Raw genomic sequence first — 25557 nt, forward strand, 5'->3', positions numbered from 1 at the left:
ACAGTGCTGGGACAGAGTAGGAACCCAGAGACTACCTGAATGAATAAATAGCATTATTTTGTTGTATTTTAATGGATTGTTTGACTATTTCCCCATAGTAAAGTTTTTGAGGGCAGGAACCATTATTCATCTTTTATCTCTAGTGATGCCAAGGCAACTCAGTAAATATTTGTTGAACACGTGAATGAACGAATGCATAAAAGAATAAATTAAAAGGTGGCCCAAGATCTCCAAGTCAGAGATATAAGCAAAGTTATGAATGGATTAAAATGTTACAGCTGAAGAAAGTAATAAATGTCAGACTCAGATATGGGCTGGAGACAAGCAGGAAAGATCAATGCTCAGGTTTCTAGGGTTCTGTGAGGAATAAGAGTACTACGGGTAAAATTCCCGAATAATCAGGTTTGACAGAAGTTGGATGCAAGTGTAATTGTATAGAAAATAAAAAACAAAAAAAAACCAAACACTGGAAAAAAACAAAGAGAAGTTCAGCCAAAATCAGTTTTCACAGCTCCAAGATGTTCTGCTAAACTCTTAAAAATTCTCCAGTTTTTAAGTAGTAACTACCTAGTAGAGTGGCTAAGCAAATGTGTTACCAATTAGGGAGTATTTCAAAGGGAGGACCAAAGAGAGATAATTGGAGCACATCTTTTATTGAGCCACGATTATACCCATATGTTCACAAGAAGAAACACCATATAAGACAGTGAACATATATTTTGTACTTTCCTCTCACTCTTGACCTAGTGTGTCTTGAGAATTCTCATGCTCAGTATTCTACATTGGAGAGAAGATTATTTTCCGGTGAACGCATGCCATTCAAACAAAACAGAGCCGTCCCTGACCTCCTGGTGGTTTAAATTAACAACAGACGTGGCAAACCAGACAACAAGCAGAGCCATTGTGCTGGGATCAGGGTAAAGACAAGCAGTGGTGAAGCACAGGGGAGGACTTTGCATCAGATGGGGCCTTGGGAACGCTTCCTGAAGTCCTGGCAACAAAATAAAATAAAACAACTCTTAAAATTAAAAAAAAAAAATCAAACAAAACAAACCAACAAACACACAAAAATCCAAACTAACAAACCAATCAGACAAAAAACCCAAAGGCTGTTAACAAAAAAAGTCCTCAAAGTTATCAAACAAGAGGCAGGCTCATCTGAAATCTGAGGAAGATATCTGGAAGCAGCGTGTTTCCAACTCCTCTCCTTTCTCCTCTGCTCTCCCTCCTTAGCTTTCTCATCCCCTTGCCCTTCTGTCTTTCCTCCTCCCGCCTCCTCCAGTCTAATTCCTATAGTATCTCCCATTGCTGGGGGTGTGGATGAAGGCAAGTTAGATCCTGCTTGGAGGGTGGGGTGGGTGAGAGGCAGATCCAAGAGCCAGAGCTGAAGTCCCAGCTCAGAGTCCCTGGGATCCTGATGGGAACAGGAATTCCAACCTGATCCCTGCAGGTGATCCCTGCCACCCTGGCTAGGTGGCATTCTTGCCCTCCTCAGCTCACATTCAGGGCCCCTGGTACTTGAAAGATAAACTGGTCCAGTTTTGACAGAAATCACACAGGGAATGGAAGGTGGGAAGATCTAGGAGAATCCCATCCCATGAATTACCAAAGACCCAGGCACCAAATGACTATCTTGGCCATCTGTGTAAGCAGATTGGAAAAGTCTAGCCCCACCCACCTCTAGGTTATCCACTGAGCTTCTACTATTTTTATACATTTATATTTTTACATGTTCTGTAAAAGTTGTGTCAATTTTAGCACTTTAAGTGCGTTAAATCTTTAATTTCAATGATGAAAAAAATTAGATGAATTCTGAGTTTTAAAAATCACATTTTCACTTAAATTAAGACCAAAATGTCAATGCCATGTTGTTGTGCTACAGTACATCTCTGAGAGTAACTTGTTTACTCAGGTTGGCAGGTCATCCATCATGATGGAGAGAGTTCTTTATTCTCTCTGAACTCAGTCACAGCAGAGTCAAACAAGGGTAAGTAAAATGATTTCTGGGAAAATATAAATAAGACTACTGTAGAATTTTCATATCATAGAATACCATAAAGAGGGCTATTTCATTTCCAGTTTCTCTTATAACCATGGGCTGTTAGTGTAAGGACTATTCTTTGGAAAACTTTTTTTCTTTTCTTTTCATATAGCATTCTTATAGAATATGGGTAATAGTTGAATCCATGAAGTAAACCAAACTCCGAAGACAGAGTATTTAGAGGGAGAAGGCAAAGAGGTGCCAAGACTAAAACCATGGGGAATGCACTGATGTGGGTTCTGACAAGGAAAAAGTAGACATAGCTAACAGGAGTGGTCAGACAGGTAGGAAAGAACCAGAAACTAATTGTGTAGATCAGGGAGAAGAGACTTTTTTTTGTTTTTTGTCTTTTTAATATGAAATTTATTGTCAAATTGGTTTCCATACAACACCCAGTGCTCATCCCAACAGGTGCCCTCCTCAATGCCCATCATCCACTTTCCCCTCCCTCCCACCCCCCATCAACGCTCAGTTTATTCACAGTTTTTAAGAGCCTTTTATGGTTTGGCTCCTTCCCTCTCTAACTTTTTTTTTTATTCCCTTCCCCTCCTCCGTGGTCTTCTGTCAAGTTTCTCAGGATCCACATAAAAGTGAAAACATATGGTATCTCTCTTTCTCTACATGACTTATTTCACTCCGCATAACACTCTCCAGTTCCATCAATGTTGCTACAAAAGGCCATATTTCATTCTTTCTCATTGCCAAGTAGTATTCCATTGTGTATATAAACCACAATTTCTTTATCCCAGGGAGAAGAGAGTTTTAAGAAAGGTGAACATAATGGCCTCTAATTCTGCATTTTCAAAATGTTAGTCCTTGAAATTACCTTATAAAATTCACTGCTTGGAATTCAAGGATTGTCTACACAAGAGTGACTCTCTAAAATTTAAAAATGTTTTAAGTCTAGGCTTTTATTTTTAAAGTTGTAATAGTTAAATAGAAATAAAGGAAACAGGGCAAATTGTTTAATTAATGGGAGTTTCTCTCTTATTAATACAACTCAGCTGTGGCATATAACCCAGTCCTTCTCCTTGTCAAAGTTTTATGTTAAATCACCAGCCACTTTCTCCTTAAAGTTTCTTTGAATCTCCTCCAAATAAAGGAGCTCCTCAGAGCCTCCTGAGCCCGGTGTCTAGAAAGCAGGCCAGAGGACCCCTCAACTGGCTGCACAGGCTAGAGGAGAGCGACAGCAGGCAAAAAGAACCAATGGTGCCACATGCCTTTTCCCTTTGGATCTGGTCCCTTTTCTTCACCCACAATTACTCTCCCTTGAGACTTCGATGCTGATGGGTTTTTACCATACTACCTTATACTAAGAAAGATTTTTTTTTAAGCTTTGCTTTTGGTCAATTTTATTTTTAAATCTCTCAGTCTGTTTCTTTTTGAGCAGCTAATTTAATCAATTTCATAAACCTGACTCGGTCAATTCTGAGAAAAGTTCACTGAAACCAACTGGGTGACTGGTTAGAAAAGAAAAAGAAAGAAAAGTGTCCACCTTTGTGACTAAATTGATTGTCATCTTTCTATTGATAATACAGGTGGAAGAGTTATAATCGATCACCTGTGGGCCAGAATGTGTCTGTACCCCACCCCCATCCACATCACCCAGCCATATTCAACAAATTGATCTTGTTTGATTCTTCTTATTTTTAATGTTTATTTATTTTTGAGAGAGAGAGAGAGAGCAGGGGAGGGGCAGAGAGAGAGGGAGACACAGCATCTAAAGCAGACTCCAGGCTCTGAGCTGTCAGCACAGAGCCTGACACGGGGCTCGAACCCACAAGCCATGAGATCATGACCTAAGCCAACGTCAGATGTTTAACTGACTGAGCCACCAGGCACCCCGATCTTGTTTGATTCTTGATCCCAAAGTCCTTTTCGGGGATCATCATACTGCTACTGCTACTGCAACTGAGATATTGCTTTATTTTTCTCTCAATGAAGCTCAGGTATTAGATTAGGGGGAAGTGAAGAATTTATCCTAATGGCTTATTATCTCTGCAGGCAACATTAACCTGAACACAATTCTGCTAGCTATGCAACACTGCTCAATCATTGGGTAACTCGTTTACATATATTGATGTAAGTCTCTGTACACATTTAGTTTCCATTATCACCATCAAGGGAATTAGCTAAGCTTTTATCACAGCATGTGCTGGCCAGTGTTGAAACTACTTGTGATATGGAATTATATTTTTTAAATTTTGGACACGTAAAACAATAACCTTTTAATTTTTTCATTTCAGGTTCACTCATACCATATATCATTACTCCAAATGAGCAAAGTCTGTATTTTGTCTCATGGAACCTTTGAACACCCTGCATTTATTTCCATGTGACAGCTCCTGCAATTATTAAAACCAGACACTGCCAGGATCCTCATGGAGATAAGTCCTTATGGATAGCTAAATTTTCCAGTTAGAGAAAGCTTTATTATTTTAAGCAAAGAACTTTATTCTTAGTTGGAAGCTTTGGAAAATAAGATTCATATTCTGTTTTCCTAAACAAAAGGTCATATGATCATTTAGGAACAACATTATAACCAGTAAAATCCTGGTGACATACCTGGGTCCACTTGCCCCGGTACTAACTGGGCCTAGACTGACATGTTTTAATATTATTAAACGTGATTAGCACTGCTTTTCTGTACTTTACTTGTTATCATCAGCCCTTTTCTCCCTTTTCTATTTTGCTACCCCAAATCAATCATGAGTTTGGAAATAAGTTTACAAATCTTAATAGAATTGTGTATATTAAATGTAAATAGATATTGTATAAAAAAGATTTTGAAAAAAATTTTAATGTTGTTTATTTTTAAGACAGAGAGAGAGACAGAGACAGAGACAGAGCACAAATAGGGGAGAGGCAGAAAGAGAGGGAGACACAGAATCCAAAGCAGGCTCCAGGCTCTGAGCTGTCAGCACAGAGCCCGATGTGGGGCTCAAACTCATGAACCACAAGATCATGACCTGAGCTGAAGTGGGATGCTTAGCTGACTGAGCCACCCAGGTGCCCCCAAAAGCTGATTTTTTAAATAAACATGGCATATCTTTCCTTTTATTTAGTTCTATTCCTTTTTTTCTTTTTCATTTTTATTTAAATTCCAGTTAGTTACCATACAGTATAATATTAGTTTCAGTGTACAATTTAGTGATTCAATACTTACATTCAACAGCTGGAAAAACTGGTTTTTTTAAAAAAAAATACACAAGCTTTGCTGCAGTGTAGAATTCAGGCTGGTTACTCAGAGGCCTTTTTGCTTTCCTCCTGTGCCCTTTGCAGGTGTTTTCAGCTCGCTTCCCTGGTCGGGGTGGGGAGACAGAGGAGTGACTTTGAGGATAAATAGCATCTGAATAAATCAGTTATCACTGAAGGCAGAGCTCTAAGGATCTGATATGTGACATTCCTTGGAACGTTTCAGAGTCTCAAATGCCACTAAGAAGCATTGATGTAGAATAAGGTGGTCCAGATATGAGGGACAGGGCAGAATTAACAGGGTATTAAAGAAAAATCACTCCAGTTTTATGTAAGTTTAGTTACTACTATGCTAGAGTGGCTCAAAGATTGTCACATCTGTGATATCCTATTGTATTTAGATGCTCCCTGGAAACTGTATGTCTGAAGGAAACAGAGACAGAGGAGACAAGACAGAGACAAAATCATGCCATCAGTGAAAATTATAAAACATACATTCTCAATAGAGGTGAAAACTGGCTTTCAGGAGGAGAAAATCCTATTTTTATATAAAAAGTGCAGATAAGCATATACAGTAGATAAACACATACACAGCATACCTGTGGTATTAAAGTTTCATAGGGAGTGGTGTCAGAAAAAAAAATGTTTAAATAGACTTGGGTGGAGTGACAATATGAAAAAAAGGTTGGGAAACACTGCTCTAAGACATGAAATCTGAGACCAGCCCCTCTGAATGAAGGAGGAAGGATGGGGTGTTGGCAGATGCAGTGGGCCTACAGGCACCACTGTTAGTATGTCAACAGATGGCCCTGTCTTCCTCTAGCTCCTTTCTCTCATTCACCCATGCTGCACTTTTTACCCCAATGGAACCACCTGCATTTCTCCAAGGTGGCATTCTATTTCTTGATGCTGAGCCTTTGCACATGCTGTTCCTTTGGCCTGGGATTCTCTTCTCCCTCTTTCTTACCTGCTATCTCATCCTTCAACATACAACTCAAGCATCACCTTGTCCAGGAAGGTTTCCAGATATGTGCAAAACAACAACAAAACTGACTATACAAACTATAGAAAGCAGGATAAACTGACAACAGGGATGTTGTGCCATTGAAGAATGCTGACTCTGGATGAAAACCTGAATGCAGTAAGAGAGAGTGCCATATGACTATTTGTAGGAAAAGTGTTCTGGGTAGAAACAAATACCCTGAAGTGAAAGCAGGTCGTCAGACTCACGGAAGGTCTCCCACAACAGAGAAGGGAAGTCACAGGAAATTAGGTGGGAGATGTGATGGGGAGTCATATCGTATGGGGCATTGTAGTGTTAGGGCTTTGAATTTTCTACCAAGTATTATGGAAAATTACTAGATCATTGACAGCAGGGTGTACCATGAGTTGACTGATGGATTTAAGGCCTCTCCGTAGGCTGTTGTGTGGATAATTAATGGTCGAGGTACAAAGAGCAAAGGCAAGGAGTCCAGGTAGAAGGCTAGCAGGAGAGTGTAGGGGAAATGGAAGTTGCTTGGACTAGTGTGTTAGTGACTAAGTAGGTGAGAAATGGCCCAGAGTCCTGTGCCCCTTCCATTTTTCTAGACACGTGGAAAACTCCTCCCCACACTGCAAACCTCAGGCCAAGCACCCAAACATCTGGAAACCTTCCCCAGCCACCCCAGGTTCATGGGAGTCTCCCTTGTCAGGACTCTCACAGCTCTTTGTATATTCTTCTAATTCTACACTTCATTTATTTCTTTGTAATACTTACTTATATATCAGTCTTTTGTACCTCACTGCAAACTCTAATGGTTAATTTTATGTGTCAACATGAGTGGGTCATAGAGTATCCAGATATTGGGTTAAACATTATTCCTGGGTATGCCCGTGAAGGTGTTTCTGGATGAGATCAACATTTGAATCTGTAGACAAAGTAAAGCAGATCACCCTCCCCAGGGAAGGTGGGCCTAATCCAATTCATTGAAGGCCTGAGTAGAATAAAGGGCTGAATAAGAAAGAATCCCTTCTCTCTACCTGACTGACTCCGAGCTGGGCCTTTGGTCTTCTTATCTTTTGCCTCAGCTTCAGATCAGAACTTATGCCATTGTATCTCCTGGGTCTCCAGCTTGCTGATGACTGTAGGTCTTAAACTTCTCGGCTTCCTTCTCAGATTTTTTTTTATAGTAAATCTCTCTATATCTAGAGTAAATCTCTTTCTATCTATACCAGTTTCTTACAGTAAATCTGAATCTATATTTATATCTAGGTACTCTAGTGAGTCACCACTTAGAGGAGCTTTACTCCTTAACAGATTTCATTGGCATAGTTTTGGTGCGAGCATCCAGTTTTTAAAAAAAATGTGCTCAGACAGGAAGGCCAAGTCTATGTGGCGGTGACAAAGTTATACTGTGGTTTCATGTTAGTCACCTTATAATTACTGCCACTGTAATTAGTGCCACTTAATGTATGCTACCGAAACTAAAGATATTTATCCCAGACTGGAAAAAGTGTCTTAGCTTTTAAAAAATGTCTGATGGAAAAAAAAAAAAAAAAAAAGAATCTTTACCTCCATATGCTATTGGTTCCGTTTCTCTGGAGAGCCCAGACTAATACAAGCTCCTTGAGGGCAGATTATTTAATCATCTTGTGCTATAGACTAAATATTTGTATCTCCCTCCCTCCCCCCAGTTCATATGTTAAATCCTAATCCCTAATGTGATAGTATTTGGAGGTAAGACCTCTGGGAGGTGATTAGGTCATGATCATGGAAGCCTCATAAATGGGATAGGTGACCTTTTATTTTATTTTTTTAAATTTTTTTAATGTTTATTTATTTCTGAGACAGAGAGAGACAGAGCACGAGTGGGGGAGAGGCAGAGAGAGAGGGAGACACAGAATCTGAAGCAGGCTCCAGGTTCTGAGCTGTCAGCACAGAGCCCGACGCGGAGGTCAAACTCACAAACCATGAGATCATGACCTGAGCCGAAGTCAGTTACTCAACCGACTGAGCCCCCAGGCACCCCTATAAGTGACCTTTTAAAGGGACCTCATAGAGTTCCTCACTCCTCTGCTGTGTGAGGACACAGTGCCTATGAATCAGGAAGCAGTTTCTCACCAGACATCGAATCTGCTGGCACTGTGATCTTAAGAGTTCTCAGCCTCCAGAACTGTGAGAAATAAATTTCTGTTGTTTATAATCCGCTCAGTTGATGGCCTTTTGTTATAGCAGTCCAAATGGACTAAGATATCTTCGCATCTGAAAGGCCTAAGTTGCCAACATCAACAAACTTTCACATTGTGCCTAAGCATTTTACAAGTGTTATTTCATTTGATACAACAAGATGATGAGGTAGGTGTTATTATTACCCCATTTTCAAATATGGAAACTAAGGCACTGACAGTTTAAGGGACTTGTCCAAACCCATAGCACTGGCTACAGAACTAGCTAGAAAGTGGTTGCAGTAATCCTCAAACTCATCTCTCTAAACACAGAGATTTCACTTTTAGCCATTTTGCAACTCTGCCATAATAAATGTTTTGTTCTTGAACCTTGGAGAGAAACCAAATTGGTTTGAGATTAAAATGAGATGGAATGAAATGATCAGTAATTATGTAAACATCTTGTTCAATCTCTAGTGACATCTCAGCACTTCTATGCTATAGTTTATCTGATAAAAGAAGCATTGGTTTGGGCCAAACTTCTCTGAGACTGAGGATCACAGGAATGCACTTCTGGGTCTACCAGAGGCATGGCAGTTGAGTTTGTCAGCCTCAATGGGCCTTCATGATCCTTTGGGGCATATATGCTGTTGATCATTTTTATCTAAAATTGTCCTACCATCATCTACCGCTGAAATGGCTGCAGACCTATTGTTAGTTTAATGATTAAAAAAAACAAACATTCTGGCATGTTTTCCTAGTTATGGTAATAAATCTGTACTCTTCTATTCATACAGGTACCCTTTGAAATGATCACTTGTGCTTTTAATAACTGACTAAATATGATCAATGCACAAAGCACAATGAGCTATTGGACACTGTCACCTCAAAGCATTTTTAGAACAAAGCCAAGTATAAATGAATACACAAACATGTAACTAACTAAACCCACAACTTTAGCTTAACAATCACAATGTACTTAGTTTAGCAAACACAAATGTGAAAACATTTTCCTGAGAGACACACATGGGAAGAATCTGATGATTCGCTAAACAGGTAGCCTCATGTAGTTAAAATTATTTAGCAGAATTTCCACCTTCACTCTTTTCTCCTGCAAAAGACATGATGTTTTTTGTCTTCATCCCTTTGTTCTTTTCCTTTGCTGACACTGGGTGTTGAGCTGCTATAGAAAACTAGAGGCTTCCGCTGTGTTACATGGACAGCCTTGCTCTCATCACCTCCTACCTCCCACCCGCTCCTCACCTGTGATTGCAGAAAGCCTACTGTTTTTATGTAAATCTAATGGCGCCTTAGTGAATTATTCCCAAGTACCATGACAAACATTAAGAATACAAAATATTAGCAGAGAGGCTGTGACTTTTAGACTGTGGTTTTTCTCAGAATCAGTGGGCTTGTTTTTCCAGTCTTTGTTGTCCTTTCAGCACACACCAAAGAAGTCTCTGGCCCTAAAGAGAATGCTGTGTTTACAGATCAGAGGTAGAGAGGTTCATAGAGTTCTTCTTAAAATGAAGGAAAGCTCCCTTTCCAAGGCTGTTGCACCACAGATGTTTATAGTGTTCCTTGACAAGTGGGATCTTGTGGGATCTCATAACCTGTAACTTTTTTCTAATGGTCAGGGTATTTTTTGGCCAGGGACACACAAAAGGTGGCATAGGGGAGGACAGAAGAAGGTACAGAATCTGAGCTGGAGATGTACCTACTCATGGAGGGCTGGCCCTGGCCAATGTTGGGAAGTTAGCAGAAGAATGGGCCCTCAGCTCTATTAGCCTCTCCTAAAAGATGCCCTCCCTCACCCTCACCATTTGAGACATGTCTCCTTCCCATTCCTCAGGTTTTCTCCAGCCTCCTTACAAAAGCCTCTTTATGGAGTCAATAGAAAATGTGACAATGTGAAATACTAGAAACAGTACCCAATATATCCTCAGCTAAGTCCTGGTCCCAACATCACCAGATACTACTGGTTTGATTTAGGGCAAATGGTTCAACTCTGATCCCCTGTTTCTTCATCTATGAAATGGGGATCTCTTCCCAGTTCACCTCACAAACCTATTTTTAGGATCAAGTAAGAAAAAACATGTAGGCATGCTCTACAAAATCTAAGTACTGTGCAAATATAAGACACAATCGATTTCTACTTGATTATCTTGCACATGGTGCTCGGTGGATACTCTGAGTGATTGCTAAATGAATACACTGTCTCATTTGACAAATGTTATCATTCTGAGAGATATTTGCAATTCCACAGGGGTAAATCTGGCATAATTGGGAAGGGAAACTTAACCACTAAAGTCATTCGTTTTCAATCAAATTGAATAATCAAGTTGAATAATTAAATTGCATTGTTAAAATCACTTATTAGGTACCATGGGGCTGGTACACTGTTAGTAACCTCAAACTGTAGACCAATCTGGTCATCCTAACAGGGATGATGCTGTAGCCACTTATGGTTCCATTATCAAATAGTTTCAACCCTATATAAGTTCCATTATATATCAGAGAAGCTGGGAAGTAAAACAAAACAACAAATGACATTTCTAACATTGCCTTGAAACCATGAGAAGCATGTAACTTATCTGCCAATCAGTTGAACCCACAGTGAGGTTTGGACACAGAGCTGACTATATAAAGTAATGCACAGGGGTACCTGGGTGGCTCAGTCAGTTGAGCATCCGGCTCTTGATTTTGGCTGAGGTCATGATCTCATGATTATGAGATTGAACCCCACAGCTGGCTCCATGCTGACAACGTAGAGCCTGCTTGGGATTCTCTCTCTCTCATTCTGCCTCTCTCTGCCTCTCCTGCTCTCTCTCTCAAAAATAAATAAATATTAAAAAAAATTAAAAAATAAAGTAATGTGCATGTGCCTTGTGGCAAGCACAGTAGTGAAGGCATCTGGTGTTGCAGGGTCAACAGTATGGTAGAATTCCAGCATCCAACATCTCGATTTGCTTGACTGAGAAATCACTGCCTTTGACAGAGTCTACTTAGAAATGACTAAATTATTTCTTCTTCTATCAGGGATGATGGGGAATAAGAGTCAGATATTACAGCCATTAAGGACAAAACTGTTCACCAGAAGCCTTACAGATAACATACAGTCAATTAACACATATTTTTGTATATTATATGTATTATACACTATATTTTGACAACAAAATAAGCTAAAGAAAAGAAAATGTTATTAAGAAAATCATAAGAAAGAAAATGCATTTACTGGACTGTGTTTTTGGAAAAAATGTGCATAAATGGACCCATGTGGGGTCAAGGCTATGCTGCTCAAGGGTCAACTGTATTTTTGTAAAACAAAGCTTGTGACAATGAAAAATCCTGCTTGCTATGTCATCTGTCTTGAAAATGGCTCCTTATCAATACATGCAGATTGATCACAATTTTTTACCTTGCTTTTAAGATATACTGTTTTTTTCCTACTTAGGTACCTCCATATATCATTGAAAACTTGGAAAGAAGTGTTTTTAGTAGCTGCATAAGGTTTCATTGTATGTGTACACCACGATTTATAGATCCACGGATTCATTTTTACACATTTCTGTAACACATTTTGCTATGCTAAAAACTCCATGCTAAAAATTCTTTTGACATTTTGAATTATTTCCTACAAAATATCCATAATCAAGTTTTATGTTAATACTCTTGGTCATTTCCATATTCTATAAACTTAAATTTAAAAAAAGAAAAGCATTCCAAAGAATATTCCTTACACTAACAGTCCTCATTTTTAAGAGACACTGGAAATGAAGTATTCCTCTTTTATAGCATCCTACAATATGGAAATTCTATTATTGTTTTTATTTATATTTGTCGAGAAAACATTTTGTTTGCCTTTTGTTGGACTCTGCTATAGATAAGTTGAGAGAAAAGAGAAAACCAATAAATTTTCTCCACGCCTGCTGCCAGGAGTCAGGAGTCCTCTCCCTATGGGCCTCCTAGGCTCATGGAGTCTGAGCTTAAGCTCCTGCTTCTAAGGCTGCCTCTTTCCCACCCCACCCTCCCTCCATAACCCAACCTATCCTCACCCTCACACTTCCGCCCCTTGGGAGCCTGGCCCCACAGGAACATATCATACCTGGAAGGCCAATGATGTCACAGGCCAGGGTGCCAAGTCATTGTGTGAACTTCTGGAGAAACTCTATACTGACAAAGTCATCGAAATGGACAATCTGACCATCAAGCTGGTTATCAAGGTCCTTCTGGAAGTGGTTTGGTCATGTGGCAAAAACACTGGACTGGCTGTCATGAGGTAAGATCATCTCCTCAAGATTTAAAATCCCTGAGACATGGAGAAATCCATTCTTGAAACTGAAACTGAAAATAAAGAAAATGAAAAGAGGAAACAAAAGAAAGCATCATGGTGAATAAAATCCTGCTTGTAGCAATTTTAGAATTCACATCATAGATGATTCTCAAAATGACTGCCAGCATTTCCATTCCATTTACCCATACTGTCCAAGTGTCCTACAATAAACTTCAATGTTTTTTAACTTTAAAAAAAAATTAGAATTAGAGACTGGAGGGTGGGAGCATTCTGCAGGGGAGAGAGGACAAAATAGGGAGAATGAGGAGACAGGAGAGAAAATAATGATAGGAGGGTAAATGGGGAGGAGAAAGGACAAAAGGGGAGGAGTTAAGTAACACTTAGTACCCAGGTGTCCTCCCCAGACTTCTTTAAATAACCTTTTTTTGTTTGATAATTTCGAGGAGTTTTGAAAACAACAACAACAACAACAACAACAACAACTTTTGGAGTTTCTTGACTGTTTATTTGGTTGATTGGCTTCATTTTGTTGTTTGGGTTTTTTTTTTTAATTTTAAGGGTTATTCTCTTATTTCCTTTTGTTGCAAAGGCTACAAGCTTTCTATGGAGAACAGACTATAGTTTTTCTTTCAGATAAAGCATGTCTACTCCTCTTCATCTTCTTTTGTTTCCCCATGGCAGGTGCGGGGATCACAGCGCTGGTGGTATTGATGTCAAGGCAGAATCCACTCGTTAGGCAAGCGTCTGACTGGACAGAGAAGCATTCTGGCACACAGCTCCACCCCACCATAGTGCAGAGGCTACCTAGCTCCCAGGGAAGATTTCAAATGTAGAGTATTATTGGAAGGCCCTTCTGTCTTCTACCTTCCTACTTGGAGCCTTCCTCTGACTCTATCTTCTGTCAAAATTTCCATATTGATGGCAAATAAATCTACAACTTCTGTCCTGACCTCTGTCCCTGGCTTCAGTCACTCTCCCCTGCTGTCTAGATGTTATGCGTCTATAAAGTCATGGGACTCTTCTAAGTCTTTGTGTACCTGAGACCAACGGACATAAAACTAGGCAAATTATATCTATTCTTCATAAATCAAACCTCTTTCTTGACTCCATCTTCGTAGTAGCAGCTGTGGTGGTGCAGTTTGGTCGCGGACATGCAGCCCTCTGTCCATGCCCAGGAGCTACACATCCTTCAAGTGACCAGCCAGGACATGGTCGCCCAGATCTAGGCTCATGTAGCCTTGCTGGAGGGCATCGCTCCAGAAGATCAAGTTGTACTCCCAGCAGGCAGTGCTAGAGGATGAGGCTACCCTAAGTCAGTGTGGAGAGGAGGCTCTGAGCACCCTGGAAGTAGCTAGGCGTATGCTTGGAGGTAAAGTCAATGGTTCACTGGCCCCTGCTGGGAAAGTAAGAGGGCAGACTCCCAAGGTGGTGAAACAGGAGAAAAAGAAGACAGACAGGCGGAGCCAAGTGGCAGATGCAGTACAACTGGTGCTTTGTCAGTGTTGTGCCCACTTTTGCAAGAAGAAGGGCCTCAATGCCAACTCTTAAGTCCGCTGTAATCCTGGCTTTCCCCAATAAAGCCACTTAGTCGAGTCAAAACAAAAACAAAAACACCTCAAATTTAGCCTATCAAATTTGACCATTTCCCCCCAAACCTGCACTTCTTTCCAAATTTTCCCATTTTTCATAAATGCCAGCAGAAGCCTGGAGCCACCTGAGAATCCAAGTCATCATTGTTCCTTTCTTTCCATTTTCTGTATTCCGTTTGGAAGCAAGTATTTTTGATTCTTCATCTTTTTTTTTTTTTGTCTCTTTTGCATCTCCCTTTATGCTCCCTACCACCATCCTGGTTTGGACTTTTTACTACTTTTCATCGGTACTATTATGATAGTCTCTTGGTTTATTTCCCCAGCCCACATTAAGCCTTCCTTAATCCATCTTGTATATTGCTGCCAGATTCCTTTTCTGAAGAGACTGTAAAACAGGAGTCTGAGAGTGAGAGCCTATCCAAATTCATATTTGTCTGAGTTTGCCTGGTAGTTGCATAAGGAACTCAAGATTTTAAAAGGGTATGGTCACCAGAAAAGTAGGGAAATTCTCCACGGTTGTGGTAGGCAGCTTCTAACATGGTCCCAATGATCTTTCCTCTGTGGTATTCATGCTCTTGTGTAATTCTCTCCCCTTGAATGTGGGCTAGACCAGCTGACTTGCTTCTAACAAATAGAATATTACTAAAATGGTAAAACAATGAGATGGCACTTCAGAGATTTATTTACAAAAAAACTTTAACTCATCTTGCTGGCTCTCACTCACTCTCTCCCTCAGGGGCTCTGAGAGAAGCCAGCTGTCATGCTGTGAACTGCCCTATGACAGGCAAATGTGACAAGGAACTAGTGTCTCGGCAAGAGATTGGAGTCCTGCCAATAGCTACGTGAGTGAGCCTGGAAATGGATCCTCCCCCAGTTGAGTCTTGAGATGAGACCACAGCCCTTGCTGACACCTTTATTGCACCTTGATGAGGAACTCTGGGCCAAAGGACTCAGCTAAGCCTCAATTTTTAACTGACAGAAACCATGAAATAATAAATGCATACTGTTTTAAGCTGTTAAGTTTTGGGACACTTTATTATGTAGCAATAGATAACTAATACAACAGTTTATGTGTATATAAATCCAGATTGTTTCTTAGCTTCCTCCTCTCCCTCTATAACTTATGGTCGGAACCAAGGGGGTAATAGGCTGTGATAATAATTTTTGGCAAAGCCCTGATAAGAAATAGCTTGCTGCTTCATGGAGCAAATAACAGAGTGTAATATATGATGGGAGTAGCAAAGGAAATGGGAGGAGTTAAGTGTAATGGATATCAGAGGCATAACAAAATCAGGAGACATGACTATGACTTCGGTACTAAGCCACATTATCTACATCAGAAACGACAGGCGATGTCATGGCAACAATGCAGAATACATGCAGCCATTGTTAGAGTCCATCGCAGGGAATTGGAGAGAACACCAGCAGAAAAAAAGAATTAGAATTCAGTAATTCTAATCTAAAGGGAGCTGGTACCTAAAGCCAGAAAGCACCTTGTTTCTTTTGTACTGTTAGGTCCCAATTTATCTTCCACGTAGGTGGAAAATGGAAAATATAGACCTAACCGGCTTCCATCATGTCACATGACTACTTTTGTTGCTTGCTTTTGAGCATTCCAACATTTGGCTTCTCCTTCTATTATGGATGTGTTCATGGTCTCATAATGCATTGTATTCACTCTCAGTAGCCTTACCACTGACTATAACCTCCTTTTCTCTCCGAATGTAATGCCCATCCATTTGCAAAGTTCAAGGGAAATCCTAAATTCTATATATCATGCAAAATGATTTAAACAATTTCTCTGTATCTACCATGAAGTTATGGAACATCAATCAACTAATTGAGTATAATATACCAATTTACTTAGAACATACCCAATATTTGTTAGGTATTCTCAGGGATACACAATACGTGTATTGCATGGCCACTCCTCTTAAAGACTCTATCTTATTATAAAGGTACAATCTTCCCCTGTGAAGAAATCAGAGAACATAGACAAGATACGTATATTCTTAATCTTTTGAAAACAAGTGAAGTTGCTACTTACAAGTGCTTACCTTTTGAAAGTAAGGGAGAGACTAAAATAGGTTTTGCTGTTTCAAAGTAAATTTCGCTTTTCACCCTTGACATTGAATATAAATGGGAACTTCCAGGTTCTAGTAATGGCATAGATGGTTGCCTGGAAGTTAGTCCTTACTTAAAGCTGATTAATCAGAGTTATTCCTAGTGAATAACTCAATCCTACTGCTCTCAGCTGTCTGTCACCAAATACAGATGTTTGCATCTCAGAGAAGGTCTTGAGAGAGTAGGGGTAATGTTAGTAAACTAACCTGGCCAACATATAAATTTAACATCATAACTTGTTATGTGATGCCTACTATACATTAATCCAACCTATTTCCTAGTCCCTCTCTTCACCTAGGCCCATATGAATTAAAATGCAGAAAGTCTATGTTGTTCAAACTTGTTTCATAGCATGATTTTACTCTATCACTGAATACTACTTTCTTTTTAAAAATGTTTTCATTATTTATTTTTGAGAGAAACAACATGTGCAAGGGAGAGGCAGAGAAAGTGGAGGACAGATGATCCGAAGTGGGCTCTGTGCTGACAGCAGAGTCCGATGCAGGAATCGAATTCACGAACCATGAGATCATGACCTGAGTCAAAGTCAGATGCTTAACTGACTGAGCCACCCAGGCACCCCTACTTCACTTCTTATAACTTGTCTATCATGCTTGTCCCTGAAGAAGAATATAATTATACTTGGGAATAATTGCAAGTTGTTAATAATTTCATAATAGGATATTTTGAAATATTATCTGACATAATCTTTACTTCTGATAACTGTTATTGTCTAACACTTTACCCAACAAGAATGAAGCCACGATTACTTCAGAGCATAAGCAGAACCAGCCAAGAGCAAAGAAGAAAGTATTCATCTTTAGGTCTCAAAATAAACTGTTAAAAGTTAGGTACAAAAATCATGGAAGCATAGGCTTCCTGTAACAATAGCCTTGCACTGGAGAAAGAAAAGGATTTTCTAAATTCCTAAAGCTTCCTCTTAAAGGTCTAGAATCATAAAGCATAGAGATTTACTATAAGCTATAGGGGAGAAAGGATGTACATTATGATCTTTTTAGAGACAATGTCTAGTTGCACCAGAGAATGAGGAAAGGAGACACAAATGAGGTGAGTGTGGTGCCTCTGATAGTGTTTTGGCCCTTCCCCTCTTCCAAGGTGGAAATCCTGACTGGGAGCTGGGGTGGAGGTTGGAGGAAAGGAAAGGTGGAGAGATCTGAGAGCAAAGAGGACTTACACTTCTCTTCCCAACTGGCACCAAAGTGATCTGCATTGATTGACATGGGGTGAGACAGCAATTATCTGTGTTTATGTCAGTAGGGAATCTCAAGGGAGCATTTGCTCCTGGTTCTCTAGGATTTATGCAAGCCAAGGAAAGGTCCAGAACCCTCCCCTCCACCCCCATCACCACCCCCACCAGGGGCTAAAACTGTTGAGAGAGTACATGGACTTGTGGGTTCTCCAGGTGGGGATGAGGCATGTAGATGTCACTTCCAGAGGCTATGACAGGGACCACAAACATCAATAGTAACAGCTGTTGACTTGACCCAAATACAGATGGAACCCATTGCTTTAGAATATCATAATGACCACAGGGAATGAAGCACCCAGAGCTATCAGGGACCATCCCAGGTCAGCATGTGGATCAGATAACTATCCCTCTGAGGTCACAAGGTTTCACAAGTATTCTGGTACCTACACACCATCTGGTTAGAAGCAAAGGAGGAAGGGGAGGGAATTATGTAAAACTAACCATCATCTCCAACAAGATGGGTTAATGTGGAAGAGACAAATTTTCAAGAAGAAATTTATCTTTAATTAGAAAAATTAAGGTTTTCATACCCACCCCCAATATTGCTAGTCCTTTTCATCCCTTCTTCCCATCTATGAAAGGAAGCAAGGTCATCAGAGAAAGTTGAGTTCAGTCTCAGAACTCTCATTACCATTCTTCCTTCTGAATCATAATGTCTCTAGATCTGACACTGCCTATAATACTTCCTTTCCAAGTATACTTGAAGGAACATGAGGAATATGTAGGGTCCTAAGAGTTACTGATTGGTTTTGAAACAGTTTTCACCACAAAGTAAAAATCCATCATACACTAGATCAAACTCCAGATGCATGGATTGTGGGGGTAACAATTTGCTAGGTAAATGAAATGCGAGGCTGGTCAATCACTGATCACACTGTGACCAAATTTATATCATCCCTAAATTCACAATGTTGCAGGGTGCTTCATCTGGAGGTGGTTAGAGTATTTGAAAAACATATTGTCGTCAATATTTAAAATGGCTAAGATAAATACTGCACCCTTTTTTATGAAACAGTTCTATTTCTTCCTTTTTTAAAATCAGAGTGGTAAAAAAACTGGCAATCCTTTAGGTGGTGGTCATCTATTTTTTTTTAAGTGTTTATGATACAATAGTATCCATTGCTTCTCATCTGAACAGATTAAGATCCTAAAATACTCCATACAAAGCACACAGTATCCGGGCACCTGGGTGGCTCAGTTGGTTGAGCATCAAACTCTTGATTTGGGCCCAGGTCATGATTTCAGGTTCCTGAGTCTGAGCCCCACATTGGGCTCTGCGCTGACACTGTGAAGCCTGCTTGGTATTCTCTTGTCTTCCTCTCTCTCTGCTCTTCCCCCACCCCCCGCTCCCCATTCCACACCACCCCCCCCACCTTCACCCCTCCCACCCATGCTCATGCACTTTCCTCCATCATCCCACATCTCTCTCTCTCTCTTTCTCTCTCAAAAATAAATAAATAAACATTAAACACACACACACACACACACACACACACACACACACACAGTATCTCCTAAAAGTTTTGTGAAAAGCTGAGCCATTCTTTCCATCTGTGCTAGTGAGGCTATATTTTATGGTGACGAATGTGAATGGCTAAGGATATACCTAGCACGAGTCCTTTTCTACTTGGCCAACACATGTAAAATTTGCTACAAAACCTTAGGTTTAAACCTTTCTCCTCAGATGCCCAAAATAACATCCTATTTTGAAATAAGCAGATATTTCAAACTCTTGATCAAAATGCAACCTGTCCCATTTTATAGATGCTAGAGGTAGAAAATGGAGTATCTCCTCTTTTGTGAGCATTTGAACCCACCTCCACTGCAGTGGTTTGCCCAGTGTCCTTTGCTTTGAATGGCAGCAAGTCTGCTTTGCCAACAACTGTGTAACAACTTCAACAAAATCACCTTCATTTGAGTTGTCACAACTATACCCACTTCTCTCAAGCAAATGAGACCATTTAATGGAGCTGACAGCCTTCACTCTTCTCTCATGCCTGATACAGGATGAATGAACATACTGGCTGATGGAAACTGACTTTTTTTTTCTTTCCAATTTCTCTTCCAAATCTCCTAAATCAGTATCCAAGCCATGTCTCAATATTTAATCCTTATGCAAACCCAACACTTCAGAGGAGCCCTCCAAGACATCCCATGGTGCTCTCCAGACCCATTAACTTGTATTACCTCTGGTTTTAAACAATCAGATGCTCTCTGATTATGGAAGAAGAAAAAGTGTGGCACTCGCCAGCAGAAACTCTCAGTAGGAGTCATGACAATCTCTTGCTCAGCCAGACAACAGAAGCAGCGTAGAGACACCTAAGTGCAACTATGCTACTCTTAAAAGAAAAATCACATATGCCCAGGAGGCATTATGCATTTTATAGATTATTGCAAAGGGGATATTCGATTACCTAAAAAAAGCGAATGAGCAAGCAGAGCCACAGAAATAGCAAGTCTTCTCAGAAATGAATATTGATCAAAAAAATTGAAGCCTAGTACTGAATTGTCTGATACCTCTCAACCATAAAGTCAGAGCCAAGGAGGAAAGATTATTGGCAAGGAAGTTCCCACAAGATAACTAGGTGACAAGCAAGCATATTGTCAAATGGGTCATATAACTTCTGAGGCAGCTCTTTTACTGTGTTTGTGGTCATTATGTTCCAATGTGAGACAGGACACATTTAAGACATTCACGTTGTTTTCTGTAAATATAGTACCCCCCCATCCATGGGGACACTTCTAAGGCCTCCAGTGGATGCCTGAAGGCAAAGTTAGTACTGAACCTATATATACTATGTTTCTTCCATTACATCCACAGTTATGATAAAGTTTAATTTATAAATTAGACACAGCAAGGGATGAACAACAACCAATAGTAAAATAGAACAATTATAATGAACTGTAATAAAAGTTATATGAATGTGGTCACCCTCTCTCAAAATATATTGCTATGCTGTACTCACCCTTCTTGTCATGATGGGATGTGACAAAATGCCCACGTGATAAGAGGAAATGAGGTAAATGACTTAGGCACTGTGCCATAGTGTTAGGCTACTGCTACTAATCTCAGAAGACTGAGGCTGACTTTGGGTAACTGAAACCTCAGAAAACAAAAACAAAACCATGGCTAAGTGAGGACCACTATAGTGCATGTATTACAACCACTGATCAAGCTGATTAGTACTTTACCTTTTTGCTGGAGATGAATATATAGGAACAGTCCTTCCACTAGAACATTAGCCAAGAAGCTTGGGCCCATCTGAGAAGCAGAATCAGGGCCAGCTCTTGTGTGGGTACAGGGGGCACTTGGAGACCGGCTGCTCCTTTGTTCTCTTCTGTACTTTTACCAGCCTTTTAAAAATTGCATTTTAAGGAAAACAGAGTGCACATGTTTCTTACTCATTTACACTTAAATGTTGATAATATTCTGTAAGAGTTAGTTGATATCCAAAATGGTTTTTTTTTTTAATAATGTTTTAGAACAAGGGACTTGAATTTGGTCCATTATACATTATTCTGAGCACTCTCACCCACTCTTCTCCCTGCAAAGTACAGGGATTGAGTCACTTTAAAAACGTCTTCATAACCCTAATTTGACTTTTTAATATATTAATCTGGTGTCAAAGTTTTAAAAATCTAGATTGCTAGGGGGAAGATGGTGGAGGAGGAGGTTCCCAAACTCACCTCGTCCTACAGATACACCTAGATAATACCCACATCAATGTAAATAACCCAGAGAACGACCTGGAAACTGGCAGAACAGACTTTCCACAGCTCAACATAGAGAAGAGGCCACATCAAAAACCACAGGAAGAATGGACAAGTGGTTGGAATCAAGCTGACCTCAAGATTGTTCAGGAGAGGGAGGGCCACCACAAGCACAGAGAAGGGAGAAGAGTAGATACATAGGCACCCCAGGCACAGGGGACCTGTATTGGGAAGACAAATCCCCACAACATTTGGCTTTGAAAACCAGAGGGGCTTAACATCGTGAGATTTTATAATCAGCGGGGCTGAATTTCTAGAACTTTTAAAAATCATCTTGCCATTTGCAACAACACCTAGAAGGTATAATGGTAAGTGAAATGTCAGTCAGAGAAAGACAAACACCATCATTTCGCTCATATGTGGAATTTAAGAAACAAAACAAACAAAGGTAAAAAGAGACAGACTCTCAGAGAACAAATTGGTGGTTGCTATAGGGGAAGTGGGTGGGGGGAAAGGGTGTAAGAGGTGGTGGGGGTGTACACTTACTGTGATGAGCACAAAGTAATGTTTAGAAAAGTTGAATAAATATATTGCACACCCAAAACTAATATAACACTGTATCTTAATTATAATAGATTTTTTTAAAATCTAGATAACCATAATTCAATTTGTTTAGCCTTTCTTTTTTTTATATGCCCAACCAAAATGGACTGAATTTAGACCTTTATTTTATTTTATTTTATTTTATTTTATTTTATTTTATTTTATTTTGAGAGAGAGAGAGAGGCAGAGAGAGAGAAAAAAAATATGCAAGCAGGAAAGGGGCAGGGGCAGAGGGAGAGGGAGAGAGAATCCTAAGCAGGCTCCATGCTCAGCATGGACCACCATCCTAGGGCTCAATCCCGGGACAGTGAGATCATGACCTAAGCCAAAATCAAGGAGTCAGATGCTTAACCAAATGAGCCACCCAGGTGCCCCTAGACTATCATTTTAGAAGCCAAATAGCAACCATAATGTGGAAAAACAACATTTAATAAAAAGAGTATTTTTTTTTATTTCAAGTTTTAAATTGACACCTAAATCTTACATTAGTGCAACAGCCAGTTACTTAATTATCTTTTCTTGCAATTGCTATGCAAGATGATGGCTGACAATAATGCTTAATGGTTTTAATTTATTGTTGTATCAATGAAAGTCATATTTTTTCATGAAAGATTGGACATGTTGCCACTTAAAGAAGCAGACGACTCAACAATCATTCATCAGTTAAAGACTTTCTATCCACTCAGCTACTAGAGTTCCTAGCTGTTTCACTTTTCCTGGAACTAACAGAAAATGCCATTAGTAGCTTTCATTTCATCACTCAAAACAATGTAGCAGTTTAGGACAAGTCTTTATTTATGCATTGATAACTTCAGTGTCATCAGTTATACTGATGTTTTCCCAGGAATCCTATGTGGGAATTCAAATGACTAAATCCTTCCAGTGTCTTTACGCTGCTATTCTCTGAAGAAACGACATGCGAAATATAGTAACATTTACAGTCATATAAAGATGATTATGCAACTCATAACTAGCATGGTAGCCCCGTGCAAATTCTAATGATTATGCAACTCATAACTAGCATGGTAGCCCCGTGCAAATTCTAAAAACAATAAATAAAACATATACAAAAGTGAAATTGAAAAGAAAATTTGTTCAGACGCTAGACAGAAATAAAATACATTCTTTTCCAGCAAGGATTTTCACCTGGCACTTTACATTCAAATGCCCAATTTCAAACATTCCAGTGTTGGGAGAGTTAAATATGAACCTCTAGAGATGGGTCCCAGCCTTCATTATTTTTCAAAGCACTTCAGATGATTTTCATGTGAAGGCAGATTTGAAAAAACACTGGTTTACAGGAGTGTAAATTAGAAACTAAACACAGGCTGGAGTCAGTTTATAGAAAATATGAGCTATGGCATGATTCAGGGCAAGGCTCTGATCACAGTCTCAGAGACCTGGGTGGAAGCAAATCAAAATTAGTTTTAATCCCTACAGTGCTAAATGCTAAGACTTTTCTTCGAAGCAGATAACTTGAATAATAGTTTCTCCATGTACTTATAGGCCTGATTATATCTAGGGTGGACAAAGCTACTATTTATTTCACAAATATTGGTTGAGTTCCATGCATCCTGCTAGGCACAAAATGACCTGGAGCAGAGAAAGCCTAGTCAGAGGCCCATAAACCAGATGTACCAACTATCATACTTTACAGAACATACTGACAATAATAACCACATGGAACTTTTTTCCTGTCGAATTAACCTTTGCTGCAGTAACACTGCTACCACGCACTATTCTTACAATGCCAACTTCTGTGATTTACATATATATTAGCACTGATGTAATTTTTAAAGGACAGCCAGGAATCTATTCCCGGGAGGAAAAGCCTCTGTTTGTAAGTGTAGTAACGACATCATAAGAAACTTCACTCAACCAGTCACACAAGTAAACACCTTGGAATAGTCAGAGATGAAGCTAACTATGGCAGGACCAAACAGGGAGAATAAACTAAAAGAGCCCTTTTTGCTCTTTAGGGTGGTGCATTGAGTTCTGTCTTCTGGACTGCTGGTTTGGTTCAGGAATGGCTTAGTTTACCAGAAAGTGTTCTCTGGCTGTTAGGATTGGTGCAAAGTTTTTTCCTTTTCAGAGCTCATAGTAAAAAGAACAAAATCTCATTGTTGGAGGTGGGAGATGAGGGTAGGAAAGTCTTGTCAGAAGAAGTGCTATTTGAGCTGAGTCTTAATGGAAGAATAGCAATCAGATGAGTAAAAAAGAATGCATGGGAAAAAAAAATTTAAAAAAAAGGGGGGGTGCCTGCGTGGCTCAGTTGGTTAAGCGTCCGACTTTGGCTCAGGTCATGATCTCACGGTTCGTGAGTGAACCCCGCATTGGGCTCTATGCTGACAGCTCAGAGTCTGGAGCCTGCTTCAGATTCTGTCTCCCTCGCTCTCTGCCCCTCCCCAGCTTGCACTCTCTGTCTCTCTCTCTCTCTCAGAAAATAAACAAACATTTAAAAAAAATTTTAAAAAAAGAATGTGTAGTTGGGGAGGGAGGAACATATTTAAGGCTAAGGGAGTGATATATGTGAAGGCTCTAAGGCATAAACCAGCACAGTTGTTTGGAAGTTTCCAAGTAGTTCAATATGACTGCAGCTTGGGAGGTACAGAGGGAGAGCTGGGCATTAAAGCCAGAGAGGCAGACTCTGGTGCACTAAAAAGGCATCTGTAATTTCTCCCACAAACTCTGTGTAATCCTTTAAGTATCTTTACTAATAGGGAAACACTGAAAAATTTATGTTTCTTTAAAATTTTATTTATTTATTTGGAGAAAACGAGAGAGAGAGAGAGAGAGAGAGCGAGCAGGGAAGGGGCGAGAGAGAGAGAGAGAGAGAGAGAGAGAGCGAGAGAGAGAATATCTCAAGCAGGCTCCCTGCTGTCAGTGCAGAGCCTGACTCAGCACTCTAACTTACCAACTGTGAGATCATGACCTGAGCCGAAATCAAGAGTTGGATGCTCAACCACTGATTCCTGGTTTAGATGTAAAGAATTGCTTTGGGAGTGTTAGGGAGGAAGGACTAATCATGGGGAGGGGAAGATGTGGAAAGGTGGACACAGTAGAGACCAGATGGAGGCTACTGGAAGTGAGAAGACAGGAGGGCTGGAACTCAGGGGTAGTGGTGAGGGGAGAAGAGAGCAGAACTACAAAAATCTCTTTATAGCACTTCTGTCAGGGAAGCTGAATGAGAAGGAGGAGGGCAATGCTTAGGTTTCTGGATTAAAAAGCTGGTAAAATGATGACCCCTTTTTACAGATATAGGATATGGAGGAGAATTAGGTCTGTGGAGGGGAAATGAATGCAATATTCGATGCAGTTTTAAGTTAGTCTGAGAAACAGGAAGGCTATTTCCCCTAAAATATTAAAACAAAAAATTTGAGAACCTAAGTTTAAGATCACTGAACAAAAACAGCTGAGCTATACTTATGAAAAATGTCCAGGTCATGACAGGTAAGGACAGACAAAAAGTCTTCCAGATTAAAGCAGACTGAGGAGACCTGACCACTAAACGCATTCAGGTATCATACTTGAGTCCTTTCCCTACAGAGGACATTATTGAGACAGATGGAGAAAACTTGAATACAGT

At 39.9% G+C, this 25557-nt stretch overlaps 1 long non-coding RNA gene and 1 pseudogene across 1 annotated transcript; one reads left to right on the forward strand and one right to left on the reverse strand.

Moving 5' to 3' along the window:
• Nucleotides 1-640: 640 nt before the first annotated feature.
• On the reverse strand, nucleotides 641-16227 carry LOC102956790. Its single transcript, XR_001511026.2, has 4 exons — nucleotides 16138-16227; nucleotides 12486-12724; nucleotides 5208-5342; nucleotides 641-991 (listed from the first exon to the last, which is right to left on the reverse strand). It is a non-coding gene; the product is annotated as an uncharacterized LOC102956790 (long non-coding RNA).
• On the forward strand, nucleotides 13823-14222 carry LOC102956974 (annotated as a pseudogene).
• Nucleotides 16228-25557: the final 9330 nt, after the last annotated feature.

Source organism: Panthera tigris, chromosome A2 (assembly GCF_018350195.1).
Source record: "Panthera tigris isolate Pti1 chromosome A2, P.tigris_Pti1_mat1.1, whole genome shotgun sequence".
NCBI classification, from domain to species: Eukaryota; Metazoa; Chordata; class Mammalia; order Carnivora; family Felidae; genus Panthera; species Panthera tigris.